This window comes from Rhinolophus sinicus, linkage group LG16 (assembly GCF_036562045.2).
Source record: "Rhinolophus sinicus isolate RSC01 linkage group LG16, ASM3656204v1, whole genome shotgun sequence".
Lineage (NCBI taxonomy): Eukaryota > Metazoa > Chordata > Mammalia > Chiroptera > Rhinolophidae > Rhinolophus > Rhinolophus sinicus.
In genome coordinates this window covers 13,470,110-13,486,767 of record NC_133765.1, presented here as the reverse complement: position 1 = coordinate 13,486,767, position 16,658 = coordinate 13,470,110, and the positions used below count along the sequence as shown (strand labels likewise).

The window sequence follows — 16,658 nt, the reverse complement described above, 5'->3', positions numbered from 1 at the left end:
ATTGGGCGGGCTCTGTGGGTCACGTGGGGCCGGGAGTGGGCTGGGCCGAGTCACGCGGGCTTGCAGGCTGAGTGCGCCTGCGCCGGCCGGTAGCTGCAGCTGGAGCGGCGGCGTTTGGAGCGGACGCGGTGAGTGTTTGGGAAGCCCGGCCGGGGCTGGGAAATGCCTGCACATCGGCACTTTAAAGTCTTCGCATCCCAGGGTCTGCGTATCGGAGAGCACTGCCCTTGGAGCCGTTTCTCCTTTTAGGAGACGACCCCACCCCAAACCCCGCCCGCCCCCGCGCCCCAGCAGAGCGATGCCCCCAGACGCTCGCCCCAAAACCTCCTCAGGCGCCTGCTTATTCATTTTGGCAGCCACGTCCCGGAGGACGTGTCCTATCTCCTTCATTTCCTTACCGCCCTCCTGCGAAGATGCCCGCGTCTCTGTCACCTCCCGACTCCCATCCTCTTTGTTTAATGTTGTAACCTGTTCTCTCCTGGGGACGATGTGGAGCCCTCGCGTTGTCCGGGGAACCCCGCCCGATTTTCTATCAAGGGAACACTGTGAGTTTTTCCTGTCCTTCATCAAGAATTCATTTCTTGGAGCCTCCTCTCCCCCTGCTCCTTGCGAAGAAAAAGGCTGAGGACGGAGCACGCACTTTCCCCTTTCTGCTTCTTTCATTTTCCCTTCCATAGTTTGCAACTGCCCCAAACCCCTTCTCCCTCTCTTACGAAGTGTAGTATTGGGACTCCCGTGCCCAAACTGCACGCGACTGCCTCTGATTTCACGAAGGGTGGCTGGGAAAATGGACATTTGGTTAAGAGGGAAATGTTAAAAATACCTTGCGACATACCTGCCATTTGTAAGGATGAAAGCTAATGCCAATTCCTGAAAGGTAAGGGATCCGGACTGACGATAGAGGAAACTGTGTTTTATGGCTGCTTAGAATGAACGCTGCCTGAGGATTTAGAGCAGGTAGTGGAATTCGGTTTGTGTCCCACCCCTGCAAAAGGGATTGGCAGAAGGGACCCATATTGAGCATGAAATAACAGGAGCTAGCCTATAGCCAACTTTAAGTTGAAAAAGTTTGAAATAGAAGCGATAAGTAGTGAGGAGTCTTTGGAGATTTTTGAGCAGTACAGAGACTTCTTGAAGGGGGAATTCTAGAAATGAATCTGGCAATTGATTGCAGAACAGATTGAAAAGGACTTCGATAGCAGGGAAATCTGCTAGGATGCTGCTATCTGCACGGTCAGTAATGAGGTTATGCTTCATTCAATGGTCTTTTTTTCCTACACCGTACTGTTCTTTGATTTTGAATTGATTTTGAGTTGTTCAGGTCAAGATGTACCATTGGCAGCTGCTGTTGAACTGTGAGTCCCTTAAGGACTCATTCATTTTTTTTATCCCTACATCTGGCACAGAGTATACTCTCAAATATTCATTAGATGTCTGAAGTGCATCATAGGCGTGTGTTAGGTATGTCTGAACATTTTGATTTGTCTTAGTTCTGTCATTTTTTGACCTGAAGAATGGAGGTAGGAGTTACTATTTGTAAAGAGCGGCAGGGAAGGTGTGTGTATGTTTCTGTAATAAGACAGGTGATCGGGATAGAAATGCAAAGAATTCCAAAGGAGACTGGGAAACTACTTCTCTCCCCCCACCCCAGCAAATTCACAGGTAAGACATAGGTATAGAAAAGTTGAGAAGTTCCACGCTACAAGAATTATTACCTTTTACTGATGTGCTCCACACCCAGTTTCTAATTTCACTAAACATGTTGCTTTCACTGAACAATTTCGCATCGTATGTTACTTATGTACATGAACCCTTTTTTCCCAAGGACTGGACATCATAATTCACATCGTTACATTAATCGCAAACCTGTTTTGGGTATAGTACTTTTATGGTTTTGTGTGGGAACTGGGAAAACCTGTTTCTACCTTAACCTGTCCTAATGGCATTCTAGAAATGACACCTGTTCTTGAAGAATTGGCCTTCTGTGGCAGGAAACAAAATGAAGAACCAACTCAGATGTCATTGCTAGTGACACAGAGCTTGTGTTCTTGAGTTTCAGGTTAACTCAAGGTATACACTATAGTGCCTAAGAATAAAAACACTGGGCACTTTTTTTCTGGAGAAGGAACTTTTTGGTTTCTCTTGAAACTTCATGAGAGATGTGAAGAATTCAGTTTTTGTTGTTTTGCTTGGTATCACGGTACAGTCTTAGCCAATGTGGGTACAGAAGTTACAACATTCTTAAGGTTTCTCATGTGAGTCTAGGCATTTGGTGATTTAAAGTAGAGTTACTAAGTACACAAGAGTTTATGCAAATATGATGTCTTGGTCTTGTTTTTTAATGCTATATTGCCTCCTTCCCTCTCCTTCCTTCCGCATTCGTTTGGTCCTATCTAAGGCAGTTCATTTTTCCACTTCTGCACCAATCTCACATTGTCTTTTTGGTTGGGGACTCCTCTCATCTGGACTGTTCGCTCAGTACAAGGAAGTAAATTCTGTTTGTGGTGTCATTCTTCTAGAGTTCAAACATGGCATATTTACGTAGATTTTCTTAATTCAATTTATTGGGGGTAACATTGGCTAATAACATAAATTTCAGGTGTGTAACTTTTTAAAACGACATCTGTAAACTCTATTGTGTGCTCACCACCCAAAGTCTAGTCTCCTTCTGTCACCATATATTTGCCCTCCCTTTACCCTCATTGTCCTCTCCTCAACCCCTTCTTCTCTGGCAGCCATCATAGATTTTGATATATCATAATATATCGAGTGCCCTCAAAATAACAAAGGACTTCATAATTCGTTTTTAAGGATATTTCTTGATCTACGCAAAAACAACACTGCCTTTTTTATAGACTGGCTCATAAAGGAACGTGTGTTTCAATAACACAAATTTTTGTTTAATTAGTGGGATAAGGTTGAATTTTGGCTCTTCAAACAATGATTTCCTAGTTGCAGATTAACCAGCAGTTCATTTTCCCTGAAGAGCAGGAAGTACTTGGACATTGTTTTATGGTTTTAGAGTCAAAGAAACAATCAGCAGGAAGGAGCTCTTTGGAGGTGTCCTGCAAAGTGCAGTGTGAGTAGCCGAGAGTTCTGGGGACTAATCCCAGTTCAGCTGCTTATGAATTTAAGTAATTTGGGCTTCAGTTGTTTTGTCTTTTGAAAGAAGATCCTTACAGCTAGCTCTGAGTTCATATTCTATGAAGATTTTCCACTGACCCTTAAGTATTTCTGTTACCAAGTGGAATTTATTTCAGACTTATCTTGAATACATTTAGCATTGGCACGGAGAACTAGGATTCTGCTCTTGTCCCCAGAATTTAAACATATGCCAGCGAGCTAACGTGTATTTGGAGATTACTTCATTGAGTAGTGTTGGAATATATCTTAAGATTTCCTAAGTGGGGAATAGGAGGAAGTGCAGACAGAAAAAAATACGTATATTAGAAATCAGTAGTATAGACCTATAGCATGGGTGTTGTTTCTTTTTTCCATACCAGCATTTTAAAGAGATTCTATCGTACTAGTGCCCCTCATTATACTTCCATCGTAATGATCAAGCTTTTGAGTAATGATCAAGGCAGGTCTAGCTTAAACCAGTGCTTCCAAACTTTTTTCATATCGTGGCACAGGTAGAAATAATTATTATTTCATGAAGGAAAACTGGAGGAAGCCCACAGACAACAACTGGCCTGGAAGCTGTGGCTGTCTTCAGTCCCCACCTGACAACACCACAGGCTGGGGAGATCCCTGTCCTGTGGCCCCTCTGACCATTAGGGAGATGAGCATTGCACATTCAAGGTCATTGACCCAAACTCTGCCTAGCTCGGGAGGAACTGCATTGTGAGTTATTTTTATTAAATCTGTAGCAAATTTGTTTCTCCTTTATGTGCCTTTATGCTCTGGGTTAGTTTGTATTTCAGGTCCTTACAAAAGGGCTTTTCTAAAAGTGTAAGAAGTAGTTAATTGATCAAGAGCTGGGATATGCTTTTGTCATGTTGCTTTGACCTCATTAGGTGTGGGCAGTCTTGCTTGGCCCATTTAGATAAGATAGAGAATTTCTTTAAAAAAGCTTAGTTCATGTTTTCTGTTATAAAACTAATACAGAAAATGTAAAAGATACAAAAAATAGAGTGGGAAGAAACCATCCATAGTTCTGTTTCTCAAATACTGTTATTGTCCTGGTTTTTCTCAGTCTTTTTATCTTGCATGTTTTCTTAATTGTAAATTTCAAACATTTATAGAAGTAGAGAAAAGACGGTAATGAACCCCACGTATCCTTCAGGCAGCTACTATCACCAACCAACACAGCGTCAGTTTTGTTTAACACCCCACCCTTACCTCCCAGATTGGTTTGGAATTGAATCCCAGACAGCATTTTATCTCGAAACACTTTGGTATGTATCTGTAAAAGATAGGACTTGTTTTTAGCATAACCAAAATACCAGTATCACGCCTAAAAAAATTTATTTCTTAACAATCACCAAGCAAGCAGTCAGTGTACAAATTTGCCTGTTGGTCTCATTTTTTTCTTTTAACAGTTAATTTGTTAGAATCAGGATCCAGGAAAGGTCCACAATCACACACACACACGCTTTTAATTAGAAGAATAGAACCATATGTGCATTCAGAAGAGATATGTGGACTGTAAACCTTAAGGATATTAGAGTTCACTGGCTAAGAGCTTGCACTTGGGAGTCAGACTGGGGGTCAGATCCCGGCTCTGCCACTTGCTAGCTGGGTAACCTCGTGCCAGTTAACCTCCCTCTCCCTTTAGTTTACTTATCCTGTAAAATGTGGATGGCGTCTGCCTTACGACTACTGTGAGGAGTAAGGAGGGTCATACCTGTGAAAACACTTGTATGGAACCGAGCACAGAGTGCTCAGTAAATACTGCTGAGCTACGTCTAGTTCTGCCCCTGCGGTGAGTCACTGCAACGTCTTGGACCTTAAATTTCTCACCCCACAATGGGGGTGGGGCAAACAAGTAGATGACTTCAAAAGTCCGGTGCTTGCACGAAACGAGGCAGTTCAGTATTTTAGAAAGACCATGAGCTTTGGAAACAGACCAGGGTCTGTATTGGGCCTTGTCATTTACAAGCATTTACTCTCAGCCGGTTTCTACAGCTGAGCAATGGAATTAGTAATACGGATTGATTGCTGTGAAGAGCCACAAGATGAATATATGTGGTGCCTAACGTGCAGTAAATACTCATTATTAGTAGCATTTCATGGTTATAATTTAAAATAAGATCATTACATTAGAGCATTTTTAAGACTGTAGAGGTATGAATTGTATGGCATTTATATAAACGAAGATGGGGAAAGGAATATACACTGGAAGGGTGAATGTGGAGACCGTGTTTCCAGAACATGAACAATGGAAAATTGAGGGATATTCACCATGTGGGTGGATAAAAGCCAGAGGATATCAGGATCCCTAGAGAAATTCAAGACGGCATTTGCAACAGATAGTTGCTAACGTTGACTAAACCTATTCTCTGCATTATTTGAAAATTTATATGTTAAAGATGGATTGTTGTGTGTGTTTTAATTGTTAATGATTGGAACATGCTCTGTTGACTAATGATATTGTTAGTTTAATGAAAATGACTTTCAGTAGCTGCTGTTAGGAGAGCTGCATTATTGTTAACTGATTTGGAAAACCACGTCTGCACTGGGTTTACTGATCCCCGTCTACTAGTCAGCATTTCCCCAACTGCTTGGTGTTAAGCATCTGAGGTACTTTTAAAGCTACAGATCCGTCCTCTAGGAATGTTCAATCAGTAAATATCGTGTTTCCCCGAAAATAAGACCGGGTGTCATATTAAGTTGTGCTCCAAAAGACTCATTAGAGCTTATGTTCAGGGGATGTCATCCTGAAAAATCATGCTAGCACTTATTTTCTGGTAAAGTCTTATTTTCGGGGAAACACGGTACTGAGTTATGGGCCAGGAATCAATTTTCCTGGCCCCTTCCTGCTCAGCAAGCTCTGTAGGGGCCTGGGCCCAAAAGTTCTTTTGTTTATAACTATACCACACAAATGGTAAGGTTACTTAAAAATGTAGAGAGAAAAATGGCAAATTTTAAATGTTGCTAATTTTTTCCTTTCTGTTTTGTTTTTTTATCAAAGAAATTTATGTATGTAGTTTAAAAAGTCATATTGTACTAAAGAATTTACAATGGGGGAAAAAAACACCGTTCCCTCCACTCTCCCCACCTCAGTCGCATGTCTTAGCGAAAACCACTAAATTGTGTTCCTCTTTCCACAGGTATTTTCATACTTCTAAATCATTTGGTATGTTATTATTTCTTGTTGTCTTTCCCCCAGTGTTTGCCCTGCTGATTTCCTGCTGTGATAGATGAGGACTTAGTTCTTCCACCCCATCAGTTCCCTACCTTTCCACACCTTCCACCCCTAGTTATATTGTAATAATTGGTTAAAACAGTCAGCTTTTATGTGTTTATACCTCTGCCAAATATCATTGACCATTGAGCCACATGACTGTCTCAGCTCTGCTCGTCTTATGTTCAGATTGACTTTTGCCTGTTTTTTCACATGCCTACCCTTACTATTTTTCCAAATTCTTCAACCTATATGTCCATTCTTATCAGTCACATTTTCTATGAGCTCACATGTATCACTTCCTTTTTTTTTCATTAGAGCCCTGCATCCTCTTCCTCCTCTCTTTACTCTTTCCTATGAACACCACCCAAATATCACAATTCAGGAACTGCCCTTCACTCTCCTGCTGGGCTGGCACCATGTTGTCTGTCCCATTTCTTGGCATATGTGCGTATTTCCTGGGAAGTATTTGAATGATTTTATTCTGCCCACAAACCTGCTTAGTAGTTTGGAAATGTTACAGAACTCTGGGTTGGAAATGATTTTCCCTCAGGATTTTGAAGGCAATGTTGTCCTCTCTGGTATCAGTGGAGGCACAGGGATTCAAAGCCTCTTTATGTGGCCTTGTTTTGTTGGTTTGTTGGTTTTCTTTTTCCTCTCCCTGGAAGCTTTGAGGATATTCTGTCCTTGGTGTTGTGGAATTTCATGATGATGTACCATAGTGTGGGTCTTTCTCCGCATTTATCTCTCTGGGTGCACAGTGGGCTCGGTCATTACAACTCCGTGTACTTCAGGTCTGGGACATTTTCTTCTAGTATTTCTCTGGGGTTTTTTTCTCCTCATATTTTCTTGTTATTTGATCCTTTTTCATAATATCCATTCTTAATACGGATATGATGACTTCAGAGAGAGCCCGTTACAGTTTTTTAGTTTTCTGCTCTACATTGGAGCGGGTTTGAGTGTCTGTTCTAGAATGGCAAGGCCCTGCCTGTAGTGAGAACTGCGTGCTTCATCGCAGTGTTATAGACCCCAGTAAGGCACGTCCACAGGGACTGGGGAGGGTCTAGCCTTCTGCTCACTCACCCCACTTTCCCATTGCCCTCAGTCACTAGAAATGTACTGCTGCTGTCTTTATTCTATAGAAACATGTGCTACTGGTCTTCTGGTGCATCCACAAGCGATATATTTTAAAAAGTTAATACTACTGAGGCACTAAGGTAAATAAGGGAAGAAACGTTTTTTAAAAACTGAAAATTTATGATGTAAAAGCGGGGGCACCCTCTTAAGAATGTAGTTTTTTTAATTGGTAGGGACATAAAACCAGGATGCTTGCTTGCCCTTCTTCCAAACTGCTTTTCTCCACATAACCTGAAACATCACGGTAGTCCTCTCCGGTTGGGGTTACAGCGTGGTCATCTGGGGCTCTTTCTCCGTCCCTGTCCCTTAGGTATTTCCTGCGCTGCCCCCTCTGGACCTGTTCCCTGGGCCCCGGCTGCCCAGCCCCTGTTGCTGCTCCTGTGATTTCACCTTGGTCTTGTCCGACCTCCTTCATTCTTTCCGAAAGTATGTTATTAGGTCTCCCTCACCGTTTTTTCTCTCACCTATTTTTTTGCATTAATTATTCTCACTGGCCACTTTTTAAGACTGATGCTCCCTGCTCAGCAAAGCAATGCTTTTAAAAGTGGTTTCTTCTAAGTTAGCCTCATCTTGTCTTTCTAGTTGTTCTGGCATCTGTGGCAGAGAATACCTTCGTATTTTTTTTGAGCTTTTGGATTCTCATTTCAGGTCTAAACAATGCTTTCATCTCTCAGTTCACTCACAGATCAAAGAGAATATTTTTCAGTTAAATTTTGTTAGGGAAAAATATCCTGAGAATATCAAGCTAGTTTAAGGTTTCAGGATTAACCACTTTCCTGAATTCCCTTTGGCCTGTCATTCTCTTGTTCTTTAAGGGATTATTGGAATTGATCCAAGGACTGTGCTTACAAGTACATTCCCCAAGTATATGACAGTTCTTTCAAAATCAGTAAATACTAGTTTCGGTGCTTGAAAGATAAATTCTCTCACCCAGAGATTATTTCTGCCCTTCAAAAACCTACAACCTATGATAAGGAACTGGTTGTTGAGCTGTTTTTCTGACCTTTAAGTTTGAAGTACCATCTTAAATAAGTACCTTTGCATGCGAGCGGCTGTGTAACTGAAACTTTTGAGTGTTATCTCATGGATCTGAAACACAGGAGAGATCTGAGCTGAAGATACAGATTTGGGAGTCATTGGCATTTAGTTGGTATTTTAAACCGTTGGAGGAGATGGGGTGGGGTGGGGAAGAAATATGTAAAGTGACTAGGCTAGAGAGCCCGACATAGACTGTGGACCCCCAGCATTTAGTTAATGGGCAGAGAAAAAAGAGCTGCCACTCGAGGGATGGGAGGAAAACCAGGAAAACACAGTATCCAGAGGAGGGTAGAATTGTGTCAGGTGCTTCCAACAGGTGAAGGAAGATAAGCACTAACAATTTCATTGAATTTTGCCTTAAAGGGATCTATCGCCCGTAAAAAACGGTCCTTCGTCTTCCTCAAGCACAATTGTTAATCTTTGTACCTTACACATGCACATTAAACTTAACAGAAATAATAAACATTTGTTTACAATTCTATTTCCCCTAAAAGGTAGAGATTTTTTTAAAGGTGTGGCCCTTAAGGGTATGGCCTATGGTCTGAGTCATCTTTGGTGAGACAGTATTGCATTGTATGTGTACAATATGGACTTGAGCCAGTGTCCTATGTCTAATGTGTAATAGCCATGTGACCTTTAGCAGGTACTTAATGCCTCTGTCCTTCGATTCCATTACCTATGGTATCTGTGATACGTGGTGTTAGTAATGTGTACTTCAGAGAAGAGTGAATGTTTGTAAAGTGTAGAAAACAGTGCCTGGCTCATTGTAAATGATAAATGGTGTTTGCCGGACATGGTAATAGTAATATTCTTGACTCAGTGTCTGGCATTTAACAGATATTTGAACATGAATACTCAACAACTTGTGACTAATGTAATTCCTATCATTTCACTCTAAAAGCATATGTGGAATATAGTCATGGCCAGGCCATTGGAAAACTACAGAATAGAAGTGGAGTGAGTTAAGTGCATGTAATTCTCTTTTATAAAACAAATCTATGGACTTTTTGCAAAGTACTTTGTGATCTTAGTTTCTTTTGGGAAGGAGAAAACCGAAAGATAAAGAAGGCTGCTCCAGAGCAGGTGAGAACTTTTATGTGTAGGAATAAACATTAGCCTTAAGCAGGTGAGTCGTGCCTATCAGTCACAGTATTTGTTTGGCTTAAAAGAAACAATACTACAACTTTACCCATTCATCCTGGTTGTTTTTCCTTCTCTTTTAAGAAAAAAATTTTAATTACAGTTGACTTAAATATTATATTAGTTTCAGGTGTATGACATAGTGATTAGATATAAGTGATTGCCCCAAAAAGTCTACTACGCATTGGACACCATACATAATTACTACAGCAGTATCAACTATGTTCCCTATGCTGTACTTTACATCCTGTGACTGTTTTTATAACTGGCAGTTTGTACTTCTTAATCCGTTCACCTTTTTCACCCATCCCGCCAGCACCCTTCCCATCTGGCACCCACCATTTTGTTCTCTGCATCTAAAAGTTTATTTCTGTTTTGTTTGTTCATTTATCCTGTTCTCTAGATTCCACATGTAAATGAAATCATACAGTATTTGTTTTTCTCTGTCTGACATATTTCACTTAGTAAATACCGTCTGGGTCTACCCATGTCGCAAATGGCAAGATTTCATTCTTTTTATGGCTGAGTAATAGTCCATTGTGTATATGCACCACATTTTCTATCCATTCATTTATCAGTGGGCACTTGGGTTGCTTCCATATCCTGGTTATTGTTAATAATGCTGCAGGAAACATAGTGTTTTTGAACTAGTGTTTTGAATTTCTTCAGATAAATACCCAGAAGTAGAATTTCTGGGTCATGTGGTAGTTCTATTTTTAATTTTTTGAGGAACCTGTTTACTGTTTTCCATAGTGGCTACACCCATTTGCAATCCCACCAATAGTGTGCAAGGATTCCCTTTTCTCCACATCCTCCCCAGCCCGTGTTGTTTGCTGATTTATTGATGAGGACCATTCTGACAGGTGTGAGGTGATATCTCATTGTGGTTTTGATTTGCGTTTCCCTGAGGTTTAGTGATGTTAAGCATCTGTTCATATGTCTGCTGGCCATCTGTGCGTCCTCTTCGGAGAAATGTCTATTCAGGTCCTCTGCCCATTTTTAAATCAGATTGGGTTGTGTTTTTTTTTTTTTGTGATTAATTATGAGTTCCCTGTATATTTGGGGTATTAACTCCTTATTGGATATGTCATTGGATATGGTAAATATCTTCTTCGTTCAGTAGGTTGTCTTTTCGTTTTGTTGGTTCCCTTTGCTGTGCAAAAGCTTTTTAGTTTGATATAGTCCCATGTGGTTATTTTTTTGTTTGTTTCCCTTGCCCCAGGAGGTACGTCCAAAAAAATATTACTAAGAGCGAAGTCAAAGAGTTTACTGCCTCTGTTTTTTTCTATGAGTTTTATGGTTTCAGGTCTTATATTTTATGTTTTTGGGTCTTATATTTAAGTCTTTAATCTATTTTGAGTTTACTCTTGTATGTGGCTTAAGAAATTGGTCCAGTTTTATTTTTTCCATGTATCTGTCCAGTTTTTCCAACACCATTTATTAAAGAGACTGTCTTTATTGCATATTCTTGCCTCCTTTGTTACAGATTAATTGACCATATAGAGGCATGGGTTTATTTCTGGGCTCTGTTCTGTGTGCCAGTACCATGATGTTTTGATTACTATAGCCTTGTAGTATAATTTGATATCAGGTAGCATGATACCTCCAGCTTTGTTGTTCTTACTCAAGAGTATTTTGGCTATTCGGGGTCTTTTGTGGTTCCATATAAATTTTAGGATTATTTGATCTAGTTATGTGAAAAAGGCCATTGGTATTTTGATAGGGATTGCACTGAATCTATAGATTGTTTTGGGTAGTGTGGACATTTCTAACGATGTTAGTTTTTCCTAGCCACAAAATTTCATTTATTTGAGTCTTTGTAATTTTCTTTCTTCAGTGTCGTATAGTTTTCCATATACAGGTCTTTTACCTCCTGGTTAAATTTATTCCTAGGTATTTTTATTATTTTTGATGCAATTGTAAATGGGATTGTTTTCTTAATTTCCCTTTCTGATATTTTGTTACTGGTATGTGAAAATGCACCCAACTTCTGGATATTAATTTTGTATCCTGCTACTTTACTGAATTCATTTATTAGTTCTAATAGCCTTTTTGTGGCATCTTTAGCGTTCTCTCTATATATCATCAAGTCATCTGCAAATAATGGCAGTTTTACTTCTTCCTTTCCAATTTGGATGTCTTATTTCTTTTTCTTGTGTATTGCTGTGACGAGGACTTCCAGTACTAGGTTGAATATAAGTGGTGAAAGTGGACATCCTTGTCATATTTCTGATATTAAAGGAAAACCTTTCACCTTAACACTGTTGAGTATGATGTTAGCTGTGGGTTTGTTATATATGGCCTTTATTACATTAAAGTATATTCCCTCTGTCCCACTTGCTGAGAGTTTTTTTTTTTAATCATAAATGGATGTTGGATTTTGCCAAAAGCTCTTTCTGCGTCTATTGATACGATCATATGATTTTTATCCTTCATTTTGTTTATGTGGTGTGTCATATTAATTGATTTGCAACTAGTGAACCGACCTTGCATCCCAGAAATAAATCCCACTTAATTGTGATGTATGATCTCTTTAATGTATTTGCTGGATTTGGTTTTCTAATATTTTGCTGAGGATTTTTGCATCTTATGTTCATCGGGGATATTGGCCTATAATTTTCCTTTTTTGTAGTGTATTTGTCTGATTTGGGCATTGGGGTAATACTAGCCTTGTAAAATGAGTTTGGGAGCCTTCCCTCCTCTTCAATGTTTTGGAATAGTTTGAGAAGGATAAGTATTAATTCTTGTCTGAATGTTTAGTAAAATTCAACCTGTGAAGCCATTTGGTCCAGGATTTTGTTTGTTGGGAGTTTTTTGATTACTGATTTAATTTTGTTAGTAGTTGTCAGTCTGTTCAGATTTTCTTTTTCTTCCTAATTCAGTCTTGAAAGCTTGTATGTTTCTAGTAATTTATCCATTTCTTCCAAGTTGTCTGATTTATTGGTATATAATTGTTCATAGTATTTTCTTACAATCCGTTGTATTTCCATAGTGTCAGTTGTCAGTTTTCCTCTTTCATTTCCGATTTTATATATTTGAGTCCTCTCTCTCTTTTTCTTCATGAGTCTGGCCAAAGGTTTATCAATGTTGTTTATCTTTTCATAGAATCAGATTTTTCTTTCATTAATCTTTTCTACTTTTTAAAGACTATTTCATTGATTTTTCACTCTGATCTTTATTATTTCCTTCCTTCGCACTTTGGGCTTTGTTCTTTTTCTAGTTCCTTTAGATGTAAGTTTAGATTGTTTATGTGAAATTTTTCTTGTTTCTTGAGGTAGGCCGGTGTTGCTATGAATTTCCCTCCTAGAACTGCTTTGGCTGTGTGCCATAGATTTTTTTTTTTTTTTTGGGGGGGGGTCATTGTGTTTTAATTTTCAGTTGTCTCAAGGTATCTTTTGATTTCATCCTTGATCTCATTGTTAATCCATTCATTGTGTAGTAGCTAGCATGTTATTTATCCTCCATGTGTTTTTCAGTTTTATTCTTGTAATTGATTTCTATTTTTATACCATTGTGATCAGAGAAGATGCTTGGTATGATTTCAGTCTTCTTAAGTTTACTAAGTTTTGTTTTGTGGTCTAACATGTGGTCTGTCCTGGAAAATGTTCCATGTGCACTTGAAAAGAATGTATATTATGCTGCTTTGGGGATAAAGTCTTTAAAAATAGCAATTAAATCCATCTTATCTAATGTGTCATGTAACGCTACTGTTTCCTTGTTTATTTTCTGTCTGGATGATCTATCCATTGATGTCAATGGGGTGTTCAAGTCCCCTACTATTACTGTGTGACTGTTGATCTCTTCCTTTATGTCCATCGACATTTCTTTTTATTTATTTATTTAATAGGATTATTATTTTTTAAATTTTATTAGTTTCAGGTGCACAAGACAAAGCAAAACTTAGACGTTTATCATTTATATCCCTCACACTGTGTGAACCTCCCTCCCCCTATCCACTATCCCTCTGACCTCGCACAGAGCCAATACATTTGCACTGTCTCTATTCCTAATGCTGTACTCTGCTTCCTGTAACAATATATATACAAATATATAAACATACATACATATATATATATACTAATATAAAATTATAGTTGTCATTCAGTATTTCTTTTTATATTTAGGTGCTCCTGTGTTGGGTGCATAGATGTTTACAAGAGTTGTATCCTCTCGTTGGATTGATCCCTTTATCATTACGAAATGACCCTCTTTGTCTCCTGTTACAGCCTTTATTTTAAAGTCTGTTTTGTTTGATATTAGTATTACTACCCTAGCTTTTATTTTTCGTTTGTTTCCATTTGCATGAAATATCTTTTTCCATGCCACAGACACTTTCAGTCTGTGTGTGTCTTTTCAATCTGAAGTGGGTCTCTTATAGGCAGCACATGTATGGATCTTTTTTGTTTGTTTGTTTTTTAAACTGTTCAGCCACCATATATCTTTTGCTTGGAGCATTTAGTCCATTTACATTTAAAATAACAGGTAGGTATGCAGTTATTGCCATTTTGTTATTTGTACTTTTGATACATATATATTTTTCATTCTTCTTAAAGAAGTCCTTTTAATATTTCTTATTATACCTGGTGGTAATGAACTCCTTTAGCTTTTTCTTGTCTGGGAAGCTCTTTATCTCTCCTTCAATTCTAGATAATGGCCTTGCTGCATAGAGTAATCTTGGTTGTAGGTCCTTTCTTTTCATCACTTTCAGTATTTCATGCCAGCCCCTTCTGGCCAGCAAAGTTTCTGTTGAGAAATCAGCTGACAGTCTTATGGGAGCTCCTTTGTACTTAACAAATTGTTTTATTTTTTTTTTCTTTTCTTGCTGCTTTTAAGATTCTCTTTTTGTCTTTAACATTTGGTATTGTAATTATGATATGTCTTGGTGTGGGCCTTTTTGTTTTCATCTTGTTTTGGGACTTGCTTTGTTTCCTGGACTTGTATTTGTATTTCTTTCACCAGGTTAGGGAAGTTTGCTGTCAGTATTTGTTCAAATAGGTTCTCAATCCCTTGCTTTCTCTCTTCTCCTTCTGGTACCCTTATGATGTGAATGTTGTTACGCTTGATGTTGTCCCAGAGGTTCCTTAAACTATCCTCATTTTTAGGGGGCTTGCCCGGTGGCTCAGGTGGTTGGAGCGCCCTGCTCCTAATGCCCAAGTCGCTGGTTGGATTCCCACATTGGTCGGTGAGCTATGCCCCCTACAGCTAAGATTGTGAACAACGGCTGTCCCTGGAGCTGGGCTGCCGTGAGCAGCCGGAGGTTGGTATGAGCTGCCATGTGCTGCCAGAAGCGGCTGGTGACCAGTGTGAGTGGCCAGCAGCCACCGTGAGTGGCTGTGGGCTGCTGTGTGCTGCTGTGGGCTACCATGTGCTGCTGTGAGCGGCCCGCAGCCAGCGTGAGTGCCCAGCAGCCAGCGTGAGCTGCTGTAAGCAGCCAACCGACTGGGCCCACCGGCGATTGACTATCTCAGGTGATTGACTGTCTCAGCCAGGGGGATCGTAAGGCTCATAACACCAGCATGGGCCAGGGAGCTGTGTCCTACACAACTAGACTGAACCGGAGTGAGGAGGGAGATGGAAGAAGGGTTGGGGGGACAAAAAACTCATTTTTAAAATTATTTTTTCAATGGCAATGAAAAATGCATTTAAAAAAAAATAAAAAAATAAAAAATTATTTTTTCTCTTTGCTGTTCTGATGGGGTCTTTTTCTCTACCTGGTCTTCCAGGTTGCTGATTCGATCCTCTGCTTCATCCAATCTGCTGTTGATTCCCTTTTATGTATTTTTCATTTCAGTTATTGTATTTTTTTTTTCTAACTTATTCTTTTTTATGTTTTTAAACTTAAAAATGTTTTCTGCTTGTGGAAGTTCTCACTGAGTTAATCTGTGCTTCTGAGTTCATTGAGCATCATTATAACCAGTGTTTTGAACTCCGTGTTTGGTGGTCGATTGCTTGTCTCTATTTCAGTTAGGTTTTTTTCTAGCGTTTTGTCCTGTTCTCTCATTTGGGATATGTCTCTTTGTCTCCTCACTTTGTCTGACTTCCTCTGATTCTTTCTGTGTGTTCGGTAGATCTCCTGTGTCTCCCAATCTTGCAGAGTGGCCCTTATTAGTAGCTGTAGTAGCTGTTCTGTGGGGCCCAGTGGCACAGTCTCCCTGTTCAACTGGCTGGGTGCTCCAGGGGTGTCCCTTGTGTGAGTTGTGTGTGCCCTCCTGTTGTAGTTGAGCCTTGATTACTGTTGTCACTTCATTTGGTGGGGTTGACTCTTAAGCTGACTCATTGTGAGGGCTGGCTATGACTACAGTGGATGAACTGTTGTGTGGGGCTGACCTCAAAAAGCAGGAATCACTCTAATGGGATTCTGGTGCCAGCCAAGTCTGCTGCCCTTCAGGTTTGTCATTTATGGAGGTGGTTGAGTGGTGCTCTGGTGTGGTCTGAAGTTGGCCACCAGGTGTGTTGGGTCTGGGGTTTTGGGAGGACCTCTGGTGAAGGCCAAGGTCAGCTGCCACTTGTGCCTGGGTTTGGGCTGCCTGGTGAGAGGTACAAAGTGATCTGCAGTTGGTTGCCACTTGTTCCGGACTTGGAGGCACTGGAGAGAGGCTATGCTGCGAATTGAGGCCAGGCTTGGAACCCTTTGGTGGGTACCAGGATGTGAGATGGGGTCAGCGCCTTTGTGCCAGGTTTGTGGCCGCCTAGTTGAAGCTATGTTCCAGGCGAAGACTGGTGGCTGCTTATGGCAGCCGTGGGGCCACATGATGGGAGTCAAATACAAGTTGAGACTAGTTGCCACTTGTGCCGGGCTTGGGGCTACTTAGCAAGAGATACAGGGCATGCCGAGGTCACGTGCTGCTTGTTTGGGTGTTGTGAACCTTTGAGAGATTTTAGGAAGGTCCTCAGCATGAGCCAATGCAGGCCCCTTGTGTGGAAAAGCCACTGGAGGAGGTTGGGGGTAGTGTGCGAGTTGAGTGTGGCAGGTTTTCAGGAACTCTCAAGGGCG

General features: G+C 40.3%; 1 protein-coding gene across 3 annotated transcripts in view; it reads left to right on the top strand.

Moving 5' to 3' along the window:
- The first annotated feature begins 9 nt into the window (after positions 1 to 9).
- Positions 10 to 16,658, top strand: part of FAM118B (family with sequence similarity 118 member B) — a 47,747-nt gene continuing 31,098 nt past the window's right edge. For all 3 annotated transcript variants that reach the window (XM_074321286.1, XM_074321284.1, XM_019710430.2), the window contains exon 1: positions 10 to 128. The gene's annotated coding sequence lies outside the window, so the exon portion shown is untranslated. The remainder of the gene's footprint in view (positions 129 to 16,658) is intronic.